The sequence below is a fragment of the Hippopotamus amphibius genome, chromosome X (assembly GCF_030028045.1).
Source record: "Hippopotamus amphibius kiboko isolate mHipAmp2 chromosome X, mHipAmp2.hap2, whole genome shotgun sequence".
NCBI classification, from domain to species: domain Eukaryota; kingdom Metazoa; phylum Chordata; class Mammalia; order Artiodactyla; family Hippopotamidae; genus Hippopotamus; species Hippopotamus amphibius.
The window spans coordinates 118,209,758-118,231,971 of NC_080203.1; the positions used below are offsets into that span (position 1 = coordinate 118,209,758).

The 22,214-nt window shown below is 43.2% G+C and overlaps 1 protein-coding gene across 1 annotated transcript in view; it reads left to right on the top strand.

Moving 5' to 3' along the window:
- Positions 1 to 8,634, top strand: part of SMPX (small muscle protein X-linked) — a 50,378-nt gene extending 41,744 nt beyond the window's left edge. Inside the window, exon 5 of the mRNA XM_057719401.1 lies at positions 8,210 to 8,634. The gene's annotated coding sequence lies outside the window, so the exon portion shown is untranslated. The remainder of the gene's footprint in view (positions 1 to 8,209) is intronic.
- The last annotated feature ends 13,580 nt before the right edge of the window (positions 8,635 to 22,214 follow it).

Here is a 22,214-nt window from a genome sequence, read left to right on the forward strand (position 1 = left end):
TCCGGTTATCCACCAATTGCCCTAGCCCTTCTTTTTTCTGTAATTTCAACTCAATTCACTGCTTTCAGTTCTCCTCTCCACCCACTTGGACCTCCACCAACCATCAGCACCACAAAAAGCTTGATGCCAAGATGACAAAGACTCACTCTTGCTTGGAAGGCAGAGGAGGAGGCTGGGATGTGTCGATCTATAAGCTTTTTTGGGTCTTCAGCTTGGAATGATAGTAAATGCTCCATAAATGTGTACTGTTACTATGTGGGAGGCACTCTGCTAAACACTTCAATATGTTATCCTCAAAACAGCCCTGTGAGTTTGATACTATTACTTTCCTATACTTTAGCAGAACACCTGCCCAAGGTGACAGAGCTAGAAAGTAGGACTGCTGGGATCTGAAAGCAGAGTCTGCACTATAATGTCTCTACAGTAGGCACTCAATAAACAGTTGAATTCATAGACGGAGTCCACCTGGGAAGCAGCTTTGAGGCTGGCAAGGCAAAGGGTGTTGAAGCAATTTCTCTGATAAATTCACTGCCAGGACATGTCAAAGCTTCATTTCAAAGTTGCTTAAAGAGGCTTCAAAAAGCCAGTTCAAAAACTTGGAACAGGAAAAAATGTGGTTAGATAACATTGTTAGATCAGGTACAAGTGGTCTTTAAACTCTGTCACAAGGCTAATTTAGCGAGGCAGGTAAATTTAATTTCCCAGAAGGGGCTCTTAATCTCACTAAAGTTGATCAGAAAAAAATCACTAGTATGTTTTATCAGAAATGCTTCCCAGAAGGGACCACTCATCACACCAAAGGATGTAGCCTTCCAGCTTAGGTTTGGGATCATTTTCTTTCACAGAACAGCTATCTCTAGAGTGGGGTTTCTCACTCTCAGCACTATTGACATTTGGGCCAGATAACTCTTTGGAGTGGGTGTTGCCCTGGGCCCTGTACGCTGTTTAGCATATCCCTGGCCTCTACCCATTAGATGTCAGTGGCACTCCCTCCTCCTGGTTGCAATAAGCAAAAATGTCTCCACATATTGCTAAATGGGGGACATTTCCCTTTCACTGAGAATCACTGCTCTAGACCCTTGATTCTCAAAGTGTGGTCCATGGACCAACAGCAACAGCATCCCTTGGGAGGTTGCTAGAAACATACAACCTCGGGCCCCATCCCAGGCCTCCTGAGTCAGAATCTGCTGTTTAACAGGATCACCAAGTACTTCCTCTGGACATTAAAGTCTGAGAAGCACTTCTAGGCCACCGTTTCTCAACCTTGGCTGCACATCAGAGGCCTGGGATCTTTGACAAATACTGATCCCACCCCCAGAGATGCAGATGTCATTGCTCTGGGGCAGCCTGGGCCTTGGAATTTTTAATACCTCCCCAGGTGATTCTAATGTGCAGCCAAGTTTGAGCTCCTGTTCTGGGGGGTTTAAAAAAACTCACCCCTCCCCAACTTTGGGAGTGATTTACCATAGCTTCTAAGTAAGACCCCATATCTCCAAAGCAATGCTTTTCTTTCCATGAACATCCTTCTTTTTTGACCTCTTATCACTTTTAAGGTGACAAAATTACAGGCCTTTGGTGATGGCTTCAAAAGGTGGGATTTCACTACAGCTAACTTCAGAAACAATGGTTGGAATGATCTGGGGAAAAAAGTGAAGGCATTGATTTAAGCTTGCCCAGATAGCTTTTTAAAGAAGAGCCATCAAAATCATCCCTCAAAATCTTGCTAATTAAAAAACAATTCTGTACTTGAAAAAAAAAAAAACCCAAACATTAAATGGTGAACTCTATCAAGAAAACTGTTTTGCATGAAATGTACAAATGTATAAACAGTTCATGCAAATTGGGAAGCAAAACTTTAACACCTTAATATATAAAGGAAATGAACCCACAATTCACTAAAGTAGATGTATAATTAGTAGAGAAGCCATGAGAAAATGTGCAGGCTCACCAGTAATCAAAAGGATGCTCAATGAAAAAAGTTACCAATTCTCCTCTTGTAATATTCACAGAAATAAGTGGGAAAATGATCATGAAACAGACACTTGCTCATTCCCTCAACAGATATTGTCTTCTGTACAGCAGGCGCTATGCCAGCGTAGATGATGAGGGTGTGGGGCTTAGTAAATGGAGAAAGTTCCAGCCATTGTGGATTTATATGTCCCCCAACCCAGTTAGGCCTTGATGGACGTCATCCTAAAGAAAATACGTGGGAAAAGTTTTGTTCACTTATGATAGCAAAATTAAGAACCTAAGTGTCCAATAATAGGATTACGATTAAGTCAACCCTTATATATCCACCTGATAGAAGAGTACACACACTATCTGTGATATAATGAATGATAAATGAAAAAAGAATACAAACAGTAGGAAACTGGACAAATGATTCAGTAATCAAGTAAATTTTGAAATGCTACATGATATCATCCTCACACCCAATATACACAATATATATTTGTATACTTAAAGCTCTGAGGAGCCCAAAGAAAATGGCTTATCTGTGCTTAACCTAGTATTTCTCAATTTTTCTGACCATGGAAAGTTTCCTTTTCCCTCCCTTCCCCTTTCTTTCTTTCAAAGCTGAAACTTGCTTTATCATCTCTTGGAACTAGTATTTCTCAAACAAATGAACAACACCTTGATGATATACTACTGGCATATACGATAGTATTTAAGAGCTGTGTAAAAATAAAAGCCATACATGGGTATATACATATAAAATATGTCATAAAGCTGTTTACTTAAGATATGTGCATTTTGCTCTATAAAATATTAAAAATACTAAATTTTGAGAAGACAATATTTTTTGAAAATAAAATTGGATGTTCATTAGAACAAGAATGTTAGGTCAAATTATTTTTATACTACAGATGCATTTCTATGTATCAGTTGCTCATGCAAGATGCCTCTAATATCATTAACACGTACAGATTTATTGTAGGGGCTAAGAGTTCCAGACAGGCTTTTAATCCTGTACCAGCCATTAACTAGCTGTGTGACCTTGGACAACTGATTCAACCCCTCTGGATTTTAATTTCCTAATTTCTCTCTCTTTTTTTTTTTTTTTTTGGCCATGCTGCGTGGCTTGTGGGATCTTAGTTCCCTGACCAGGGATTGAAACTGGGCCCTCGGCAGTGAAAGCATGGAGTCCTAACCACTGGACCGCCAGGGAATTCCCTAATTTCCTAATTTCTAAAATGAGGAGCAGTAAGAAAACTCAGGTTCCATTCATCTTTGAAAATAGTTTTACTATTTTAGAAGATTATAAAGCTTTATAGTTATAACTTTGCCTGATAGTGTATCAATGGCCAGGTTTTTAATTTGACTACTGAGACTATGGACCACTCACTAGCATAATGGTTACTATACAATAAACAAACAAAATGTCAGTCAGCTCTAAGGGGATATCTGTGACAGTGTGCTTTCCAGGATGTCTTATTGGAGAGGGACAGGGAGGCCTGCATTTATTTCATATGTTAACTTTATGTCAAGAAATTGCTTTTCCATTTGGACATCCTGGGACCTCTGGCTGCCAGAGACCGTGCCAGACAGCTCTAAAAGGCTACTGGGTATTTCTGACGTAAGCGCCGTTGTCCCGAGGTCTCAAATGCTCAGGCCTAAACAACATAGAAGGGTTTTGCCATCTTTGGAAACTGAGAACCTCTTGTTAAGACAGCAGTCTACTTGACTTGTTAATTACTTTGTCTACCTCTGTGCGTTATTGAGCTCTGCTTTACTAGGAAGTCTCGGGCCAGTGTTTCTCCAGTAAAATCTGTGGCCCCTTTAGAAACAGGGGGGTCTGTGCTCTGACAGATGGAGAAATTGACCACAGAACCAGGAGCCACCAGTAGTAACTGGTCTTGGATAATGCCCCATATTACACCAAGATCTCCCCAAATTCAATATTGTCTCAGCTGCTGGCCCCTGACTTGATATCCAAGGCAACAAACTCTCAATACAATAGGATTAAAATAAAAAATCCTTTGACCTTATTTTTTAATGAATTTGACCTGGATATGCAATTTGCCTTCTCCTTAAGGTCACTCAAATTCTCCACACCCAGCCTGTAACACTGTTTGACTCTGGATTTTAGGTGCAGAATTTTACCCCCAAAATATCCTGCTCTTTGTGTCTTTCTGATCTTCCCTGCTTTTACTAGTTATTGGTAGAAACATTTCCATTTTTACTTTAACCACCAAAGCTTCATGATGCACAAAAGCCAATTTGGGTGGATATTTTGCAGTTTAAGGAGAAAGTTTTAAAATTTTTACTCAGAATTTTGTTTCTTTTACTTCACGAGTGGCTGGTGGGGATAAAGTAGAGTCTTGGCTTTGGAGTTACCCGGGTCTAGTATCATGCCATGCACTTCTTGTGTCCCCGACCTTGGCGTGGAGGTGTGGTAGGAGCCTTGGTTGTAGCTTACACCGCCTTCATCTCCATGGGATCGTGATGATCACGTGGGGTCAATGACGTAAATGTGCTTCGTAAACTCTAGAGGACTCCATGAATGCCCTCTAATGACCTCCAAAGCGTCAACCAGTTTGCTCTGGGTGTGCGGTCGGCCATTGCATATGGAACCAGGTGGACACGAGGCACGGCCTTTCTCTCGACTATGTTTGAGTGTCACTGTGTTTATAGCTCTGTAATTTAGCACCACGTAGGAGGAAGTAATCATTGCACCGCCCCCAAGTGTCTGGTTAAAGGACCAAATGCAGAGCAGTGTTGAGTGGACTCCATTTCCTAAACGATGTATGTGGGGCCGTGGCAAGTATGAGTAACACAGCTATAAATGGGTCATGGCAAGGCATAAACATCACATGCTCCTCAGCCTGGACTTAGAGTGACACATGGGAGATATGTGGCATATCACCCTTGCACCAGCCAAGGTGTGCCTTTCCCCATGTAAACTTTTTTGCTTTGGGTACAAAAGGGGTGTGGGGTAGCTGGAGAATGACTTTTCTGCAGGGGGCCTCGCATTCCCCATCGTTCTCACAAACGTCCCTGACAGGAGAACAGGACACAGGAGAATAGCTGACAGCTGTTGTCTAGGCAGCAAAGCAGTGTGGCCCGGGATACCGCCCAACACACTTGCATTCCAACACCCCGACAAACAAGTGTGCTTTACAGCAGGGGCAATTTTAGCTCTGGATCTCTTCCCATTGTTCTCATTTTTAAATTTGAGCCCCGACCCAGGTCTCTGAATTCCTGGATTCCAGTATTTCGGTAACCTAAAGGCATTCTGAGAACACGTGGAGTCCCACCAGGTCAAGGACGGAGACTTTCGTCCTCTGGGGGCCTTGCACTCCTGGAAGGACTATCTGTGATCTTGGTCATCAGCAATGTCCTGTGTCCAGGGCTGCTGGGCCCTCTCGGATTCCACTGGGACCTGGGAGGGAGAGGAGAAGCTGGGGGAGGGCAGGGTGGTCTGCAGAATGACAACTCCAGGGACGCCTCTGTTCCACCTGCTGCCTCCTGCCTGACTCCTTCTACAAGGAAGACCCGGGCTCACTTTGTAGATTAAATGAGGTGACTCTGTAAAGTCAGTCGTTCCTCCATCCCCATGTGAAGCACCGTTCCCCTGAGGCTACTGCTGCATGAAGAATTGTGCATTTGCTTTTCCTAAATAATACGGCGATCTCCGTGGCCACAGTGGTCTGGGCAAACTGCATCAAGGTTTCCTTATGTTTCCAAAACTGTCTTAAAGCCAGAGATGTCCACAAGGTGCACCCAGTCATGAGGGGCATCTTAGGGCTTTTAAACAGTCACTGAAGGGTCACTGCAACGGCGCATCCTCTATTTCTCAGTATAGCTATAATGCCACCCACGTAAGACAGACATGGGGGGGTCAAAGTCCATACCAAGCCAGTCATAGAGATGGTTCCTATTTCTTGGTTGCAGATGAGGCTTCATAGTCTGGACACTTCTTGGAGAGAAACACCACCTCATAGAACAGGCTTCAGTGACAATCTGCTATGAATCATCACCCCTTCCGTGCTGCTCAGAGAAGCCCAAGGAATGTCTCCGTTTCAAGCACAGCTTGTGATGGGCCTCTCACTCAACCAGAGACTGGCCATATGTCCCCCAGCACAGTGACCACAGCAGTAAAATGGCTTGGGCACATGCTGGCCATGATGGGGCTATAGCTGGGGCTTAGGACAGGTGGGACAGCAGTGGGGATGCAGCATATCTCATCAACACTTCCACTTTCCTGCATCTCAGCCCCTTACCTCCTCCTGCTGCCTCACAAGCACTCCGATGCCACTTCTTGTCCTGCTCTCACCCCTGCAGGGCTCCACCTCACCAATCCCCAAGTTCCCACTTTGTGTCAGGTGCCACGATAGGCAATGGGATGTAAAAACAAACAGGACGTGTTCATGCCCTTCAGAAGGTCATGGCCTAGAAGCAGGAGAGCTGTGGTGGGAAAGAGATGAGGGGAGAGAGAGGGAGCATATAGGCAACTAATTACACCACAGCCTGTGACATGCAGAGCCATGTGGGGGAGGCGGGATTTTAGTCAAAAGTTCTCAGCCAAGAGGGGGAGGCCTGAAGGCTTGAATCATGTTACATGAACAGTAAGTGTCCGATGAACTCGGTGCAGGATGCATGAGGGAGACACAGACTGGCATGGGGGGCCCCCGTGATGCTGGGAAGCTGCTGGTCAGCAAAGTACATTTCAGCCAGGAAATCCTGGGCTGGGAAGAAGGTGGTATTTTGCTTCTTCCTGGTGAACGAACTGGACTAAAAATTGAGTTTCTAAAAAAAAAGAAATAAATGCTAGAAAAATATGTGAGCCAATGCTGACAGCTGTTGGTAACATTTTCAGTTCTGCAGTCAATGATGCCTTCCCACCATCCACTACAGTTCAAGAACCACTTAAACCTTCCCTTTAGTGGAGTGGAAGGAGCCCCACAGTCATGACACTGGAATTCAAATCCCAGCTTTTCTCTTTTCCAGCTATGAGACTTCGAGGTACTCACTTGGTTCTTTGAAGCTCTAGGTGCTTCATTTCAACAATATAATACAGCCTGCATCACAGCAATGCTATATAAATGTGAAATGATGCAACAGGCTTCGTAAGCTCTAAAGAAATACACAGGAAAGCAAAGCTTTCTAAAAGACCTCTGCTGCAGAATTCTCCTCGGGGCTCAGTGGCCACAACTGGGACTCACGGCTGCCCCAAGCTGTAAGAGAGACTGGGAAAGAGAGTATTTGGCTACCAGCCTTTGTAGTAGAGAAAAGCAAGGGAGAAGGGGATTGTGAATGGATATGCAGAGAGCCAAGCCACAGTGACTGCCACAACACGGGTGGGGGGACACTTGTTTGTAGAGTTTTCTTTCTACAGCAGTTGGTAATAAAAAAAAAAGTAAGAATTCTATTTCTTAGAAAAGATTCAGCCCATCCACATAAGTAAAACATGCAAGAAATGGCAGCAAAGAATAATGGAAAACAAATGCATGAATAGTGTTCAACCACCCTGGCATTGCAAGAGCCTTTAAAAGAAATGGCACCATATCAATTAGCTATGGCTGCATAACCAACCATCCCCAAATCCAATGCCTTAAAAGCATTTATTACTCCAGCACATGTGTTTGTGGCTTAGCTCTTCTAGGCTGGGCTCACTAATGTATTGCTGTTAAGCTGGGGGCTCTGCTCCACATGCTGCCCATCCTTCTCTGAGGAGCCAGGGGAACCTGGGCATACCCCGCGTGTGGCAACGGCAGAGGTGCAGGAGAGGAAACCAAAACATACGATCCTTCTTGAGGCTCAGGCTTCGAACTGGCGCACCATCACTTCTACTTCATTCTGTTGGCCAAAGCAAGTCACATGGCCAAACTCAGGCATGAGGAACCCTACCCTACTCATGATGGTAGGAAACTACAAAGTTACATGGCAGTGGGGATGGAGCTAGGGAGGAGTGGAGGATTGGAGCCATGAATGCAAATCTACCACAGGCACCAAAGGTCTTGCAAGTCATAATCATAAGGTTGGTGTCCTCATTTAGTCTGGAATTTTTCAGATCACTAGAGCCAGAGTTGATGGTCACACCTTCTACTCATAGTTCACTCTACCTTCATGGAATCGAGAGATGAAGTTTTCAAGTGAAAATGAGGCCTTCAATTTTGACTTGTACCTATCATATTGATTTACAAGCTGTCCCTAAAACTATCTCATGGAAACTAAACTAATGGTTCCTTTGCTTTTTCCTTTGCAGGCTTGATGTGAAGAATTGAAGAGTAAGAGAATGGATTCAAATGAAAATATCTCACTAAAAAGTTTTATATATTTGTATGAAGATTCTGTACCTCCTGAATGCCTAAAACTCTAGCAGAAATGTCCTGTTTGTACATTTATATCTCTTCCTTCTAGTTGGCTGCACTACTTTATCTTCACATTTGGCAGCTTGCAGAGCAAATCAGCTCAAGAATTCACCAGTTGGAGGGTGTGGTTTTGAGGAGGGATATGATTTTATGGAGAAGGATACGGCAATATGCATAACAATGATTTTCATTGCAAGTTCTCTAAGCTACTTCCCACACTATTTTGGTCAATATTTGGAATGTATTTTAGTTCTTCACCTTCTAAGTTATGTCAATAAACTTTTTATGAGTTCAAATAAATATTTGAGTAAATGTAAAATGTGAATCTAGACTACATTAATTTTCATATCTTCAGATAGCTACGTATTCCCCCACATGGAGAGAAATGAGATGTAAGCGCCAACCAAATCCCACATTGCATAAGTGGGGGCTTCTCATTCTGAATTACTGGGTACCACGGGTAAAGCTATGGCTGACTGATCATGGCAAATGAAGTTAAATAATGCCTGAGGAACTGGGCACCACTGACATTCCTCCTTTAAGGACAACTTTTATGATGAGTGCATTTTACCTCCATAGAGACCCAGAAATTCCCTTTGCCCAGATGGAGTAGAGTCTATTATAAGGCACAATAAAGTAAAGCTGAGAGATCAGAATGAAAACAAGGGGCAGCTCATACCTTAGCTATTCAAAGAAAGATGAAATGTGTCTCCTGCTGCTAAGATGGAGAGTCTCTATGAAACAATCACAAGCCAAGAAGAATCAGGCATGCCCCGCTAGAGTCTGCTGATCTTCCCAGATGTCCCTGCAACTTCACAGTACTAAGATTTAAGGGACCAGGTTCTCGAGATCACATCGTTTTAGAGACAAGTGTGTCACCTACCTGGTAGGCAGACACCCCAACACCATGACTTTTTTCCTCACTTCATTGCCTGCCATTGAAAAAAAAAAACAAAACAGATGTCCTTTTAAATATCCCAAGCATAAAGTAGTCTTTAGCTTTTCTGTTTTGTAGAGATCCGTTCCAAAAGCAGGGCTATCATTGCACACGTGACTGGCTGCAGATTCAGGTGGTGCCTGATGAGTTAGGTTTTGTGAAGGGGCACCCATCTGGTCGTGGGTCCAAGGCATCTCGCTGGGCTGTGGCTTAGCCTGATGATTTAAATCTAACGTGGCCATACGGGGTGGGGAATATCAAGCAGAACAAAATATACCAGCTTATCATCTGTCAGCAGAGCAGGTCCTAAGTAATATGGTGATGTGTTGCCTCAGGCCATTCCACTCCTTCCTAATTAGGGTAGTTGGGTAGAATTACAAAATTTACCTCAGTGTTCCTTTTGTTTATATATAAATGATCCATGTTCAGTTTCAAAATTAAATTCTGGCTTAATGTTATAAAAACTGTCTTCATATTTTAATGCAGTCTCCCAAGTCAAATTTGCAGCATAATACAGGCCAGAGTCATTAGACAAATTCAATGTATTTTTTTTAGTTTTTCACTTAATATGTATTTTATTTTGTTAAGACTCAAATTCACTCTATGGGATTTAGCAAGTTCCATAGTCCATCAGTCGTTGGACAGTATGTATAATCTAGAGAAAGACAGATGTTATTTTCAATGAAGTTATAATTTTAAAAATTCACACGTCATGGTAAATGGCTCTTTAAAAACTCATACATCACATTGAAACAGTGTGATTATTTATCTTACAGGCTTGTAAACAACCGATTATTACACAACTTTTCCGTGGGGGTGGAACAAGGTACAGGTAGTTGAAGGTTCAGTTCGTTAGGAGAGAGAGAGAAAAAACTAGAAACACCACCAGTTTGAGTAATTAAAAGCAAGTACAGATACAATGGCATTTTTAGTGCACAAGCTATAAATGGTCCAACTATCAGTGACCCTGCTGACAGGTGAGGATATCTGATGGCAAACCACAGTCCCTCCACCAACCTCAGCTGGGGTCCCACCTTGGGCAGGCTCCACGCAGCGTGCTGGGGGAATACTCACCTTCACCTAGAACATCCCCTTGCGTCCCTCCCCTCCCCCCGCCCAGCTCCCTCCTCCCCTTCCCTCCCAGGGACGGGTTTTTCTGTTCTGTGCTTGAGGCCCAAGTGAAAGGAGAAGGCCCCACAGGGTCCAGAACTGCGCGGGACACTTGAAAAGCTTCTCTCTCTGGAGCAGAAGCCATCTGGAACAAGCAAAACTCTCCAGAATCGTCTCAACCACTCACTTTTTGATCTTTACGTTTTGAGAGCACATATTGGAGGGTAATTAGCTTTGCTTCCACGGTTACTTCCTGAGTAGCTGAATGACACAGTAGAATTTTTAAAGTGAGGCCCAGGGCATGGGGGATGATAATTACCCAAATGAATCCCTCATTCTGAACTAGAGCAGTTAGAGGATTTACACGTAGTCTCCTGTTATGATTAGGTCCCTAGAAGGAATGCTGCTGATGTGACTGTGCCATCCTAACACTCCCTCTCGTACACTCTTGGGCTGACCTAGAATTAGGGTCCCCACGCCAAGATAAGACGTGGAAAGGTTCAGGCGGAATGAGAACAGAGCTCATTAGGATTCAAGGACCATAGGGTGATCAATTAAAACTAGTTCCCTTCGACGGCAATGTGGCATTCTCCCATTGCTTTGCAATCTCTAGCTTAAAATAGAAATTGCATTTAACTTGATAATTGATGCTCCCTAGGGATTTTAACCTGCTGTTGAATATATGCATCAATGTGGCCCACAGCTAGTTCCTTGCCTCACACACCATCAATAAAATTTCTGTGCTTCTCCAAAGCAGATGATATACTGTCCTAACATTCCGATACGATCATGTATTCAGTCAACAAGCCACACACAGTGCTACCACTCAGGATAACGTGACCTGCCAGCATGTTGCTGGGCGAAGAAAACCCTTAGCACTCATACAGTGAGTTCATTTTTTCTCTAAGCAAATGACCAAACCTGCTCAGATCCCGCACTGAAGGCAAATCATGCTGTCAAAAAAAAATGTGCTGATTATAAAAGAGGGAATTCAGCTGTAAAATAAGATCACAGCCTTAGCAACACCATCACCTAAAGGTGTTCTTCAGAGAAAGAAAAACAACCTCAATTAATCAATCATTTTCAGATTCTGGGATGCACATGGCCTCATATCCCTCAACTCTATGCTTATTTATTAAAGGAGAAAATAACTCCCGTAATATCTGACTTCAGTGCAAAATAATTCAGTGCCACCCTGGACGAGGCGAGACCATGCTATCAGACAACAAGGCTTTTTTATGACCTGCTCTTCCTCTGGTTCAGAGAAGATATAGTCAACAAGGAGATTCCAGGGGGAAAGGGGCTCTCCCCTTGGGCTTCAGAAACCTGCAGATGAGCTGCAAAGCAAAAGCAGGTCTGCACTCTAAAACCTAATTTTCAAATCTGATCACGAGTTGGGCGGAGGGATGGGGGAGAGGAGGCATAGGCATGATTTCACCCCGGTGGGCGGGCTGCTCTAAACAAATAGAAAGAAGGCTCTAGGCTTCTCTGCAACGGCTTTCTGCTCCTTAATATTGCTCAGGACTCGATGGTGCACTAGACAAGACAGGGTCCTGGAGGAATTTCTGTTCAGAAGCATTTTGGAATACACCAACATTCAATCCACTCTCCCACACAAGCCATGCTGCCTTACAGCTAATGGCAGGCTTTAGGTGAAAACAAAACAACCCTCTGCAAAAAAACAACCAGAAAAAAAATCAAAAATTGGAAAGGTTTTGAGGTTTATTTATAGCTTTGTTTTGTACTGTGTCTTCTGGCTCTAGCCACACACAAAGATTTCTGGGCTTAGGCAATTCTCACCTTCCCTTGTCCACTTCTAGGGGGCTGGACACCCACCAGGGCGTGGACATTTCTGCTCGTTATCGGAAACTGGGCCTTTGCCTAGTGTTCTAAAATCATCTGGGTGAATCCAACTTTATTATAATTCCTTGAAAATGGTATGTTGCCTTTATTTAAACTTGCAGCCAAGGAAACAGGCGTAGCCGTCTCTACTGATTAATAACAATTGTGCATAAACCAAGACTCCTTAAATCTTAAATAAACAAACACCCCACCCCAAACTTAGTATTTTCCAAATCTTGAAGTCATTGCTAGGCATCATGGTTGTGATAATGATGGCTGGGGAGGGGGAGGGTGGGAGCTCCACCTGGAATACAGGAAAACCACACACACACACACACACACACACACACACACACACACACACACACACACACACACACACACACACACACACACACACGGTGGGGAATTCACAAGGAGGAAAGAGCCAGAGAGATGTCCCTTAATGAGACACCCAGTGGGGTCCAAACTCTGTAGTTAGATCCTGGTGAACTGCTGGGACCCCCAACCTATAGATTCAACATTGTGACCCTACTTTACTCATTGCTTGCTTATTTCCCTAGACTTCTCCCGACATTTTCTTCACCAGTTTGGGAAAGGACCCTCCCCCCTGCCACCCCCGTGGCTCTGCAACCTTCCCATCTGGATAACTGGACTCCGGCTGCAGATACTATACCAAAATGACTGTGGTGTTAATTTCCTTGGAGGGCGTGCTTCCACCAGAGGCTTTACCAGTATTTGCTGCCCTGGAGTCATTCGTTCCATTTGGCCCGGGATCTAAACAATAATGCCTATTGCTGGCTGGAAAATAAACCGTGGGAATTGGCATGTCTGTCAATGAGAGGTCATCAGGAACAGCACTGGCAATGGCCCATGGTATCCCCCAGACCTTTCGTTTAGAGGCCGAACAGAGGCAATGATCTCTAACAGATGCACCATTAGGCAAGACCTACATCTGAAAGCTTTGTTGATTCAGACACTCAGTAATTAAGTTGTAGGCCAGCGAGCACATTATCTGCAATCAAACATGTCCCCGATCAGCGATTAGATGGGCGAACATGTGACCTCATTGTCTCTGCCGAAGGATGATTATATAACAGTCTCTCGTCCTCGGACAGCATCGTTATGTGCCAACTTTTGATCCCAGTAAATAAGCAGAAATCACTTGCTGTGGTTCTGGGAATCAGATTTTCAGAACGACTGACTTCTCCTCTGGAGGCTTGATTGCATTCAACCTGATTATTGATGTCCTAGGAACTCTACAGAGACCCAGACCCAAGGTCAGTGGGTCCAAGAGAGGTGGGAACTGTGAAGAATGGCTGAGGGGCGGGGAATGGCCTGGTGTCACATGATTTTACCCAAACAAAGACAGTCAAAGCGTGTCTGCTTTTAAACTTCAGAGCTGTCTTGCTGCATAATAGGCAGTAAAGAGAAAGGTGTGTAGGAGGGAAGGGGGTCAGGGAGAGAGAGAATGAAAGAACAGGAGAGAGGGAGAGAGAGGAAGGGGAGAGGAGGAGAGACTGAGTGCACTTGCTCTAGAGCCGAGGTGACCGTAGAAGATTCCGTGGCTTCTCTGCGGGCTGGCTGAGCAGGGGAAGCCTATCTGTTTCATGCACAATCGAACACTCATCATCTATTTTCTTCTGAAGGGTATTAAGGAGGATGTATGAGAGCTTCCAAGCGCATGTGGCAAAGCCAAGTGAGGACTAAAAGATAATCTGGCTCGGGGTGACCCGAGACATCTAAATGTCACATAGTCTCGAATGCACATGTGACCTGGAACTGCCCTGGGGTGACTCAGGCCCCAGCCCTTTCTTAATACCTTATTTGCTCTCCTTACTCCAGTGAGATTAATGCAGCCTTGGCCCGCTGAGCAGCTCCAAACAGCTCTCCCTCCTGCTTTTAGCTTTTAGGGGCCAGTACCGAGGTTTTGTATAGTTAAGAGCTTGGTCTCTGAACTGAGGCTGATCTGCATTTCAATCCTGGATGCTCTATTAGAAAGAGAAACGATTATTTAAAATGCTGCATGTGTTTTCAAAATGAAACCTACAACCCAATTAATAGGAGATGAGCCTCGATCCCATACAGGGCCAGGTCCTGTTGGAAGAAACAATACTGCAGTGTGGAGTCCCTTCACTCAGACACTTCCAGAGTTATGATAAGTATGTTTGATGGCTACCCTGAGGGCCATATTTGATGAGTATATGGAAACTACAGGGAAATTACAGGGAAAAAATTACCAACAATGAGTTAACATGCATCTATCCATCTAGTGATTTAAACCATGCTTCAAGTCATTTTGATTTAATTTAAATCCCCCACAATCCAGATTCCTCCAGGGTAACAAGCACATCAATAAGTATTTCTTTTTGTTTGCTTCTGTGTTCATTTCTTTCCTCAACAGCAGACTCTGAGACAAGGATTTAAGTAAAGGTAGCTTATCTGGGCAGCAGCAAGGGCTGAGAAGATGAAATAAGGCAGGGGAGGCAGCTGAAGAATGAGACTGTGAAGCTAGTTATAATGATGGGTAACTGGAGCTTAATCCCACAGGGAACGCTCTGGGAGTCTGAAGAGAACACACTCCCCAGAGTGGTCCCAGCTGGAGCTAGGGAGCTGGGGTATTTATGTGCCAGCTCCCATCCATCATGGATTGAGGGCCACCTACCACACCAGCTGGCAAAGTACACTTTGCAGGTCAGGGAAAGGTCTACAACAAAGGTTGGAAGCTGGGTCATGTGATGAAATGTGGGAGCCAAGAGGATATGGGTGAGGTACAGACTACGGATGGGAAAAAATGAAATTCTTGTAAATCATAGACGTTTTCTACTGAAGATGTGGCTGGCTAAATATACATCATTACTTTAATTCAGAAAGTGAATTATTCCTGGTATTATTCCCTTTACAAATGAGGGGTAGAACATCTTCCGGATAGAAAGTGGCATCCTTGTTCTTTTCCCATAAGAGTAACCGTTTTGAAACAGTATTGACGAAGAAAATAAATTAACAACTAGAAATTCTACAGGGCCTCCTACATTGATTAATTTCACAAATATCCCCACCCCTGCACATTTTCCAAATTACATTTTTATCATAATCTTATAGCGATAAAGCCAGGGAAGCCTATATCTATCTATAGTAAATATAGTTCTATATAAATATATAAATAGACATATCTATACAAATACAGATAATATTTCATGATTAATGATACTTGCTCTCCATATACAATTAACATACAAGATTACTATCACTATGAGGGCTTGTTTTTATTTTTGAAATAGATGTGTCCCTAGAAAATCAGTTGATCAGACCCAGATTTCCCTTTTCTGTAAAAGCAGCATGTTTTCATCTATTAGGATTTTTTGAAAGCTCCAATAAAACATCCTCATGGTTAAACCCCATGGCCCCAAAGGACCAGAGACTGTCAGGCTTGTTTATATAAGTCATTGCAAAACTGTACATTACTTGGGGTTTAAGTATCAGTTCAATAAGAAAGCACCCTTGAATAAATTGATAAAAAGAGCAAAAGAGAAAGAGAACTTGAACATAATGTGTAATCGATATCAATGATTTGGTAGCCTGCTAGGCGCTGCAGTGAAAATGGCAAATGAGGTAAGAGCATCAAGAAGGAATAGGAAATGAAAGCGCCAGCAATGGAAATGTGGTTGAGTAGATCATTACATGGTGTCTTGAGATGTCCTGAGATTGAAGGGTGGCAAGTAATTCTCTTCCATTGAATGGCTTCCCTGCCATGGTGATTTGGGGGTAATGGGAGCATAGAAAAGGGCGAAAGTAGTTTCACCACTGCAACTGTAAAAATGTCTTGAAAGTGGCAGAGAGAGCTAGGTGTCCACTGATGATACTCACTTTCCCTCCTCTTCCTTGGTGATACAACCTCTGAATTGTAACTAGCTGCACGACTATTCCTCTTGGAGCTCACGGTGGCCCTTTGACTAAATTCTGGCTAAAGGTCATTAGGTAAAACAGTGTTTATAATTCGGGGTAATTGCCCCTAAAGGGAGAAGTCAGCTACTTCTTTCTTCCCCTTTTCCTCTCTCCTAGGTGCAGTGCAGATGTAACGGTTGGAGCAGGAGTGGCCATCTTGGGCCACCAGGTAGAAGCTATGTGTTGTTAGGGGCCTAGGTCCATACAGCCTCCATAGTAGACTTGGGCTGCTGACATTTCTGAGGGAAGAAAACAAAACCACTTTCTTGTCCTTTGGCGGTTTTGTTACTCAGAGATGAAGTTTTAGTATGACTAATATAATGTCTATTCTTCCATGGAAATGAATATGGGATCATGCAAGTTATTTACTGGAAATAGATTTCCATTTTTAACCAACAACTGTATCCAGTTTACGTTTAGAGGTGCAGTCATTCTGAATCTCTCCCTGCCTCCCCGCACAGAAAGAATAGATACTTGCCTCCCTGGGGAGCTAGAGAGTGGGCACATGTGTGAAGGCAGGCCATTTGAGTATGGAAAAAGGAACAGTGAACAGTTTAAAATTTATTTAGAAATCAGTCTAGATTGATGGTAGTGGCCTGCCCAGTCTAATGGCAGCAGTGCCTGAGGCAAGGCTCCGGACAGGGCAGTGGTACACTGTTGTCCTAACCAAACTTTTCTATGGCGTGTTTTTCTGTCACGCCCACCTCCTTCTCTCCTACTGTTTTTCCAAGCCTGTTTCTCCAGCACTCCCACTGAGTATGTGAATTATCCAGCATCCTTCCAGTGATGGGTCAGTATGTACTGCTTACAACCATAAACCTTGACTCACACCAAAATTGGTATCTGAGCACGAGTTTCAACAAATAGCCTTAGGGAAATGGAGGCTATGTGAAGGGACTTATTTGTCCTAGTTGGGTCTGAAGGCAGTGTTAAGGGATGGGACTGTGGTAGCCACTGGTGAACCAGCAAACTATTCATCTAGGGTCACCTGGAATAATGTCCTCATTGACAACTTGCTCCCCCTTGGACTGCCACATCTCCACTGGCAGCATCAAGAGTGAAACCCTCCCTCGTGAGGCGGCATCACTTCTCTCCTGACAAGAGAGATGAAGCAAGCAACTCTAGGCCCCCATCTCTCTCACCCTCCCCTCACTCACACCCCTTTTCCCTTATTTGTCTTAGGACCACCAGGATTAATCTCATTGTGTTCAAATCTTCTTCATCACAAGAAGCCCAGACTGCCACGCCACCCTTATCTTCTGTGCTTCAATCCTGAATGGCTCTGCACATTCCCTATTCAGATCCCACCTCCCGGCCCTCCCCAGCTCCTAGTTTGTCATCAGCAGAACCACCTTGGCTTTAGTCTCTTTTCTGAACGACCCCTTAGCACAGGGTTCCCCAATGGAGCACAGGGCATGTTCTAACAGAAACCGTTAGAAAGGCTCAGGGCTTTTGCCTGAGGACATTGCTTCCTCTGCAAACCTTTAAAATGGTGGCTGTTTTTATTTTTCATCCCCATCTGTCATATAGCACAGGGCATGGAGATGTCTAGATGTCATCTTTGCTCTTCATGGCCAGTTCCAGACTATTCTTCTTCCCTCTTCCTTCCAAATTTGAGTTTCACAACAGACTACATTCCTACCAGCCCTCCTTGTTGCAGGTAGCCACTCTCCTACATTTATTGAAGGTTTTATCTCCTGATGCTATTGCTCTCTCTAGTACTGTTGTCTTTCTTGAGGATTCAGGTATATGATATATATGTAGTGATATACTCCTTCCTATATCCTAGTTTCTCAGTTCCTTGACCTCTCTCATTGTGCTCCCTACCTCAGCCACTCATTCTCATGTTCATACATAGACCCTAAAATAGTCACTAAGAATTGCAACTCCTCCATAGTCTGAGATTCAAAGATCCTTTCTCTGACCATCACCTCCTGTATTTACAGCTTACTTCCGTTAGGACCTAGACTCCAACAGTCTAGCCACATTAGGTTGTGTGAGTACAGAAACGGACTAGGCAGAGAGTTGGGTTTAACCAGGGTAGGGGAATGGAGTGATTGATCAAAGAAATTAAGCTGGATAGAAAGGACAATGGGGACCTGAAAGGGAAATATGAAAAGATGGTGGGATCATTGGCTGTAGGTCCAGTTAGTTCAGGGATTTGTTTGATGAGGTCTTTCCTGTGCCAATTATCCATTTGTCCATTTATTGTCTTCTAGAGCTGGACTCTGTAAACACTTCTGCTTTGCCAGCTAGCATGATCCTAAAGGCTGGCAGTAGATGGGTGCTGCAAATGCACTGCAGGAAGAAGGGGCTTCTCTTCTTGATCTTGGTGTGTTTTCCTTGTTTCTTCAGCATCCAGTGGCTGAAGCACAAGACACCCAGTGGGGCTCACCATCCAGCAAGTTTCGGTGCACCCCTGCTGGTGTTTTCCAGAAGGTTCCACCAGTATCTCAACAATTGGCTTCCTAGCGAGTTTCACTGATATTCCAGCAGTTGGTTTCCTGCTTGTCCCACCTGACCTGCTTCATCTCAGGGAACTTCTCTGCAATCCAGGACTATAGTCATGCTCTCTCCACCAAGGCTGGTCCCTATATCCCCCATTCCTGTATTCTTTAAAAATCTCCATACTATTTAGTACCCAATCTCCTGTTACCAGTTAGTAACCCTTCAAAATTTCCCCCAAATTACTATGTGGTTTCTGTCTCCTAACTTTCTAAAGAAAATAGCTCAATAGAAAGCCAATTCTCACTCTCTACTCCTTTGATCCCTAGAGTCAGATCAGCATGTTCTGGTAGCCAATGGCCAAGTACCCCAGAAGAAGGCTCATACACCAAAATAACTGTAGGGTGTTCACAAAAATTGGGGGAATATATGTAGAAATGAGGGTACCAGACCAAAAATGGAAAGATATACTTTATATTAGGCTGAATTCATCAATATGGGTCCACTTATCAGAGATTCTGGACCCAGCAGGCTAGCTAAAGAAGCTTACAGTAGTTCTAATTGTTTACTTGGTTGGTTGACTAAAACCTGATTCAGTTAGGGCTCACCTTAAATGAGATTGATATGCAAGGATTTGCAAGGATTCTAAACACTTATGGACATAGTAAAGCTTGAGTTCATTCTATGGTTTGTTTCCACTAATGTCACTTGAGAACTTCCCAGAAGACAATCCCTTCCCCATGGCCTTGAGAAATCAATTGGTGACGGGAGTGCTCTTCTCAGCAGGCCAGAATTACTGACAGAAGATATGTGGAAATGGGCTTCCCCATTTCTTCCTAATATCAAGAGGCCAAGGGGCATTACTTAACCACCAGAAGCAAGATGATCATGGTTACTAGAGTAGGAATCAGAAGGGTCCGAGCCACAGGGATCTTTGGCAGTAACGGAATGACCACGGGATTGCCAGGTGAGAAGATCACGGCTAGTCTTCTAAGGCCCTATTTGATTTAGACAACAACAACAAAACTCCATACCCAGTTAACAGTGGTTAGACATGTGCCCCCAAGTAACATATTGAGTTGAGACCTCTCACCCAGTTCTAAAATCTGAGTCACCCAGCTCCCAGACCAGAGCTCCTTGAACTAAGGAGAGGCTGCAGGCACCAAGAAGGAATCCCGCAAAGACTTCCCTAGTACCTCCTGGATCTCCCTTCTAGCCCTCATCAGGGAGACTTCATCATTTACCATAGTAAATACATGTTGTGAAAGGGACTCACATACATCCTTGGGGGATTTTTGGACACTGGCTATACGATAACACTAATTCCTGAAGACCTGGAAAGTTACTGTGGCTCTTTAGTTAGATTTGTCAGAAGATAAATGGATGTCGGACAGGAGTCCACCTCTTGGTGATACCTATGAGACACTGAACCCACCCCTAGGTTGTTTCTTCAGTTTCCGAGTATTGATGAAATATATTCTCAGAAAATGTGGCAGATTTTATTTTCCAAAGATAGCTGCAATGCTATCTCCCATCCCAATGGTGTTCTAAAATGTGACCCTGTGAATACTTCAGTAAGAAGTAGAGTCTAGGGCTTCCCTGGTGGCGCAGTGGTTAAGAATCTGCCTGCTAATGCAGGCGACACAGGTTCGATCCCTGGGCCGGGAAGATTCCACATGCCGTGGAGCAACTAAGCCCATGGGCCACAACTACTGAGCCTGTGCTCTAGAGCCTGCGAGCCATAACTATTGAGTCCACGTGCCACAACTACTGAAGCCCACGTGCCTAGAGCCCGTGCTCTGCAGCAGGAGAAGCCACCACAATGAGAAGCCCGTGCACCACAACAGAGTAGCCCGTGCTCGCTGCAAGAGAAAGCCTGTGCACAGCTACAAAGACCCAACACAGCCAATAAATAAATAAATTCAAAAAAAAGAAGAAGTAGAGACTATTTCTTCACCACCTTGAATCTGGGTGGGTCTAGTGACTACTCTGATCAATAGAATAGGGCAGAGGTGACGCCGTGCCAGTTCTACGTGTAACCCTTAACTGGCCACATACTTCCTGCTTCCTGCTTCTTGGAAGGCAGCTGCCCTGTAAGAAGAGCAGCTACCTTGAGACTATCACACTGGAAGAAGCCCAAGATGACATGTCGTGTGGAAAAAGAGAAGTCTGATTTGACCAGCTAGTTTGACGATGAGGATGGGTTTTCCCACTTAGATGATATGGCAGACAATTTAACTTGAATGAGCTAAAGCTGCAGTTTCAAGCTTTTGGTAAAAATATAATTAAAGCACGTGCTGATATAAAAGCATGTTATAGTGTAGTGACAAATAGTTAAAAGTACTTGCTAAACTTTTCTAAGTTTAAAGGCTAAATGAGATGCTTGTTGGAGAAATCACACAACTATTAATTTTACTTGTTCTAAGTCATAGAGTGTCTTTTTAGTATACTTTCAGAAATGGAGAAAGTAAATGATGTAAAGTCGATGACAATTTCTCAAGTCACATAGTTCTAAGTTTTTGCTTTTAACAAAATTGAAAATCCTATGAGCTGGGAGCTGCTACATTATTAAAAATAATTTTTGTTGATAGATCACCATATAACACAGCACATACTTGGAAAGAGCTCAACAAATTGAGTGACATTGGTAAAGCAAAACTCTTCCATTCCTATAAACTTATGTGACTAAGATTTCAGAACTCACATCTATAACAATGGAAAAAAAGGAATAAATTGTTGAAGTGTTGCCAAATCCTGCCTCACTCTAGCAATAAGTTATATTCATCTATGGATACATGAACTAATTTTTTTTAAAAGTCAGCCACTTTCATATTGCTAAGAAATTCAATTTCAGTTAAATTTTGCTTTTGTGTCTTATGATTTATATTTATATTTATGTTGTTTTGGTCAATTGTATACAAATAATTGTAATGATAACAATCCAGAAGAGTATTTAACACTTAGAGATAAAATTTAAAATTTATAATTCCAGTCAAGATTATAGATATATATGCACGCAAATTTGAGGAAATATTCTTCCAATATTTCAAAACTTATCCAGTAAAGCAGTCATTCATGTCACTGATGAATGAATGAAGTTCCATTATATATCTTCATTTTTTTAACTTCCTCCTTACTTGTTAATGCAAACAGAATGATCAACCAATATCCATGTCAGAACTATACTCATTAGTTAACAGCTCAGTCAACTACCTGACTGAATAAGACAGTACCCAAGCCTTTATTTCTAGTCTGATTTTGTCAAATTATGGTTGAACTATGACCATATGTTGGTAAAAACAACAATAGCAACAATAACAAACACCCCCCCGCAAAAAAAACCTTCAACTATTGACAACCAATTGGCTATATGGAATTTATAATAAAGAGCATTGTATATTTTATTATTAGTTGTAAAGTGTGTGCTAAACATCCTCTGTATTAGTAAAATATGTAATGAATATCTTTTTTTCAGAGAGCTTGTTAAACCTTACCAGCATACCACTGCAGCCAGCCCAGGTGGGGCTGAAGATAATGGGACCATGAAGGGGTAATGGCGGAGAGAAGTTTCTGTTACTGGAGTTAATAAAATATGCCCAGAAGGAAGCCTTTTAAAGGAT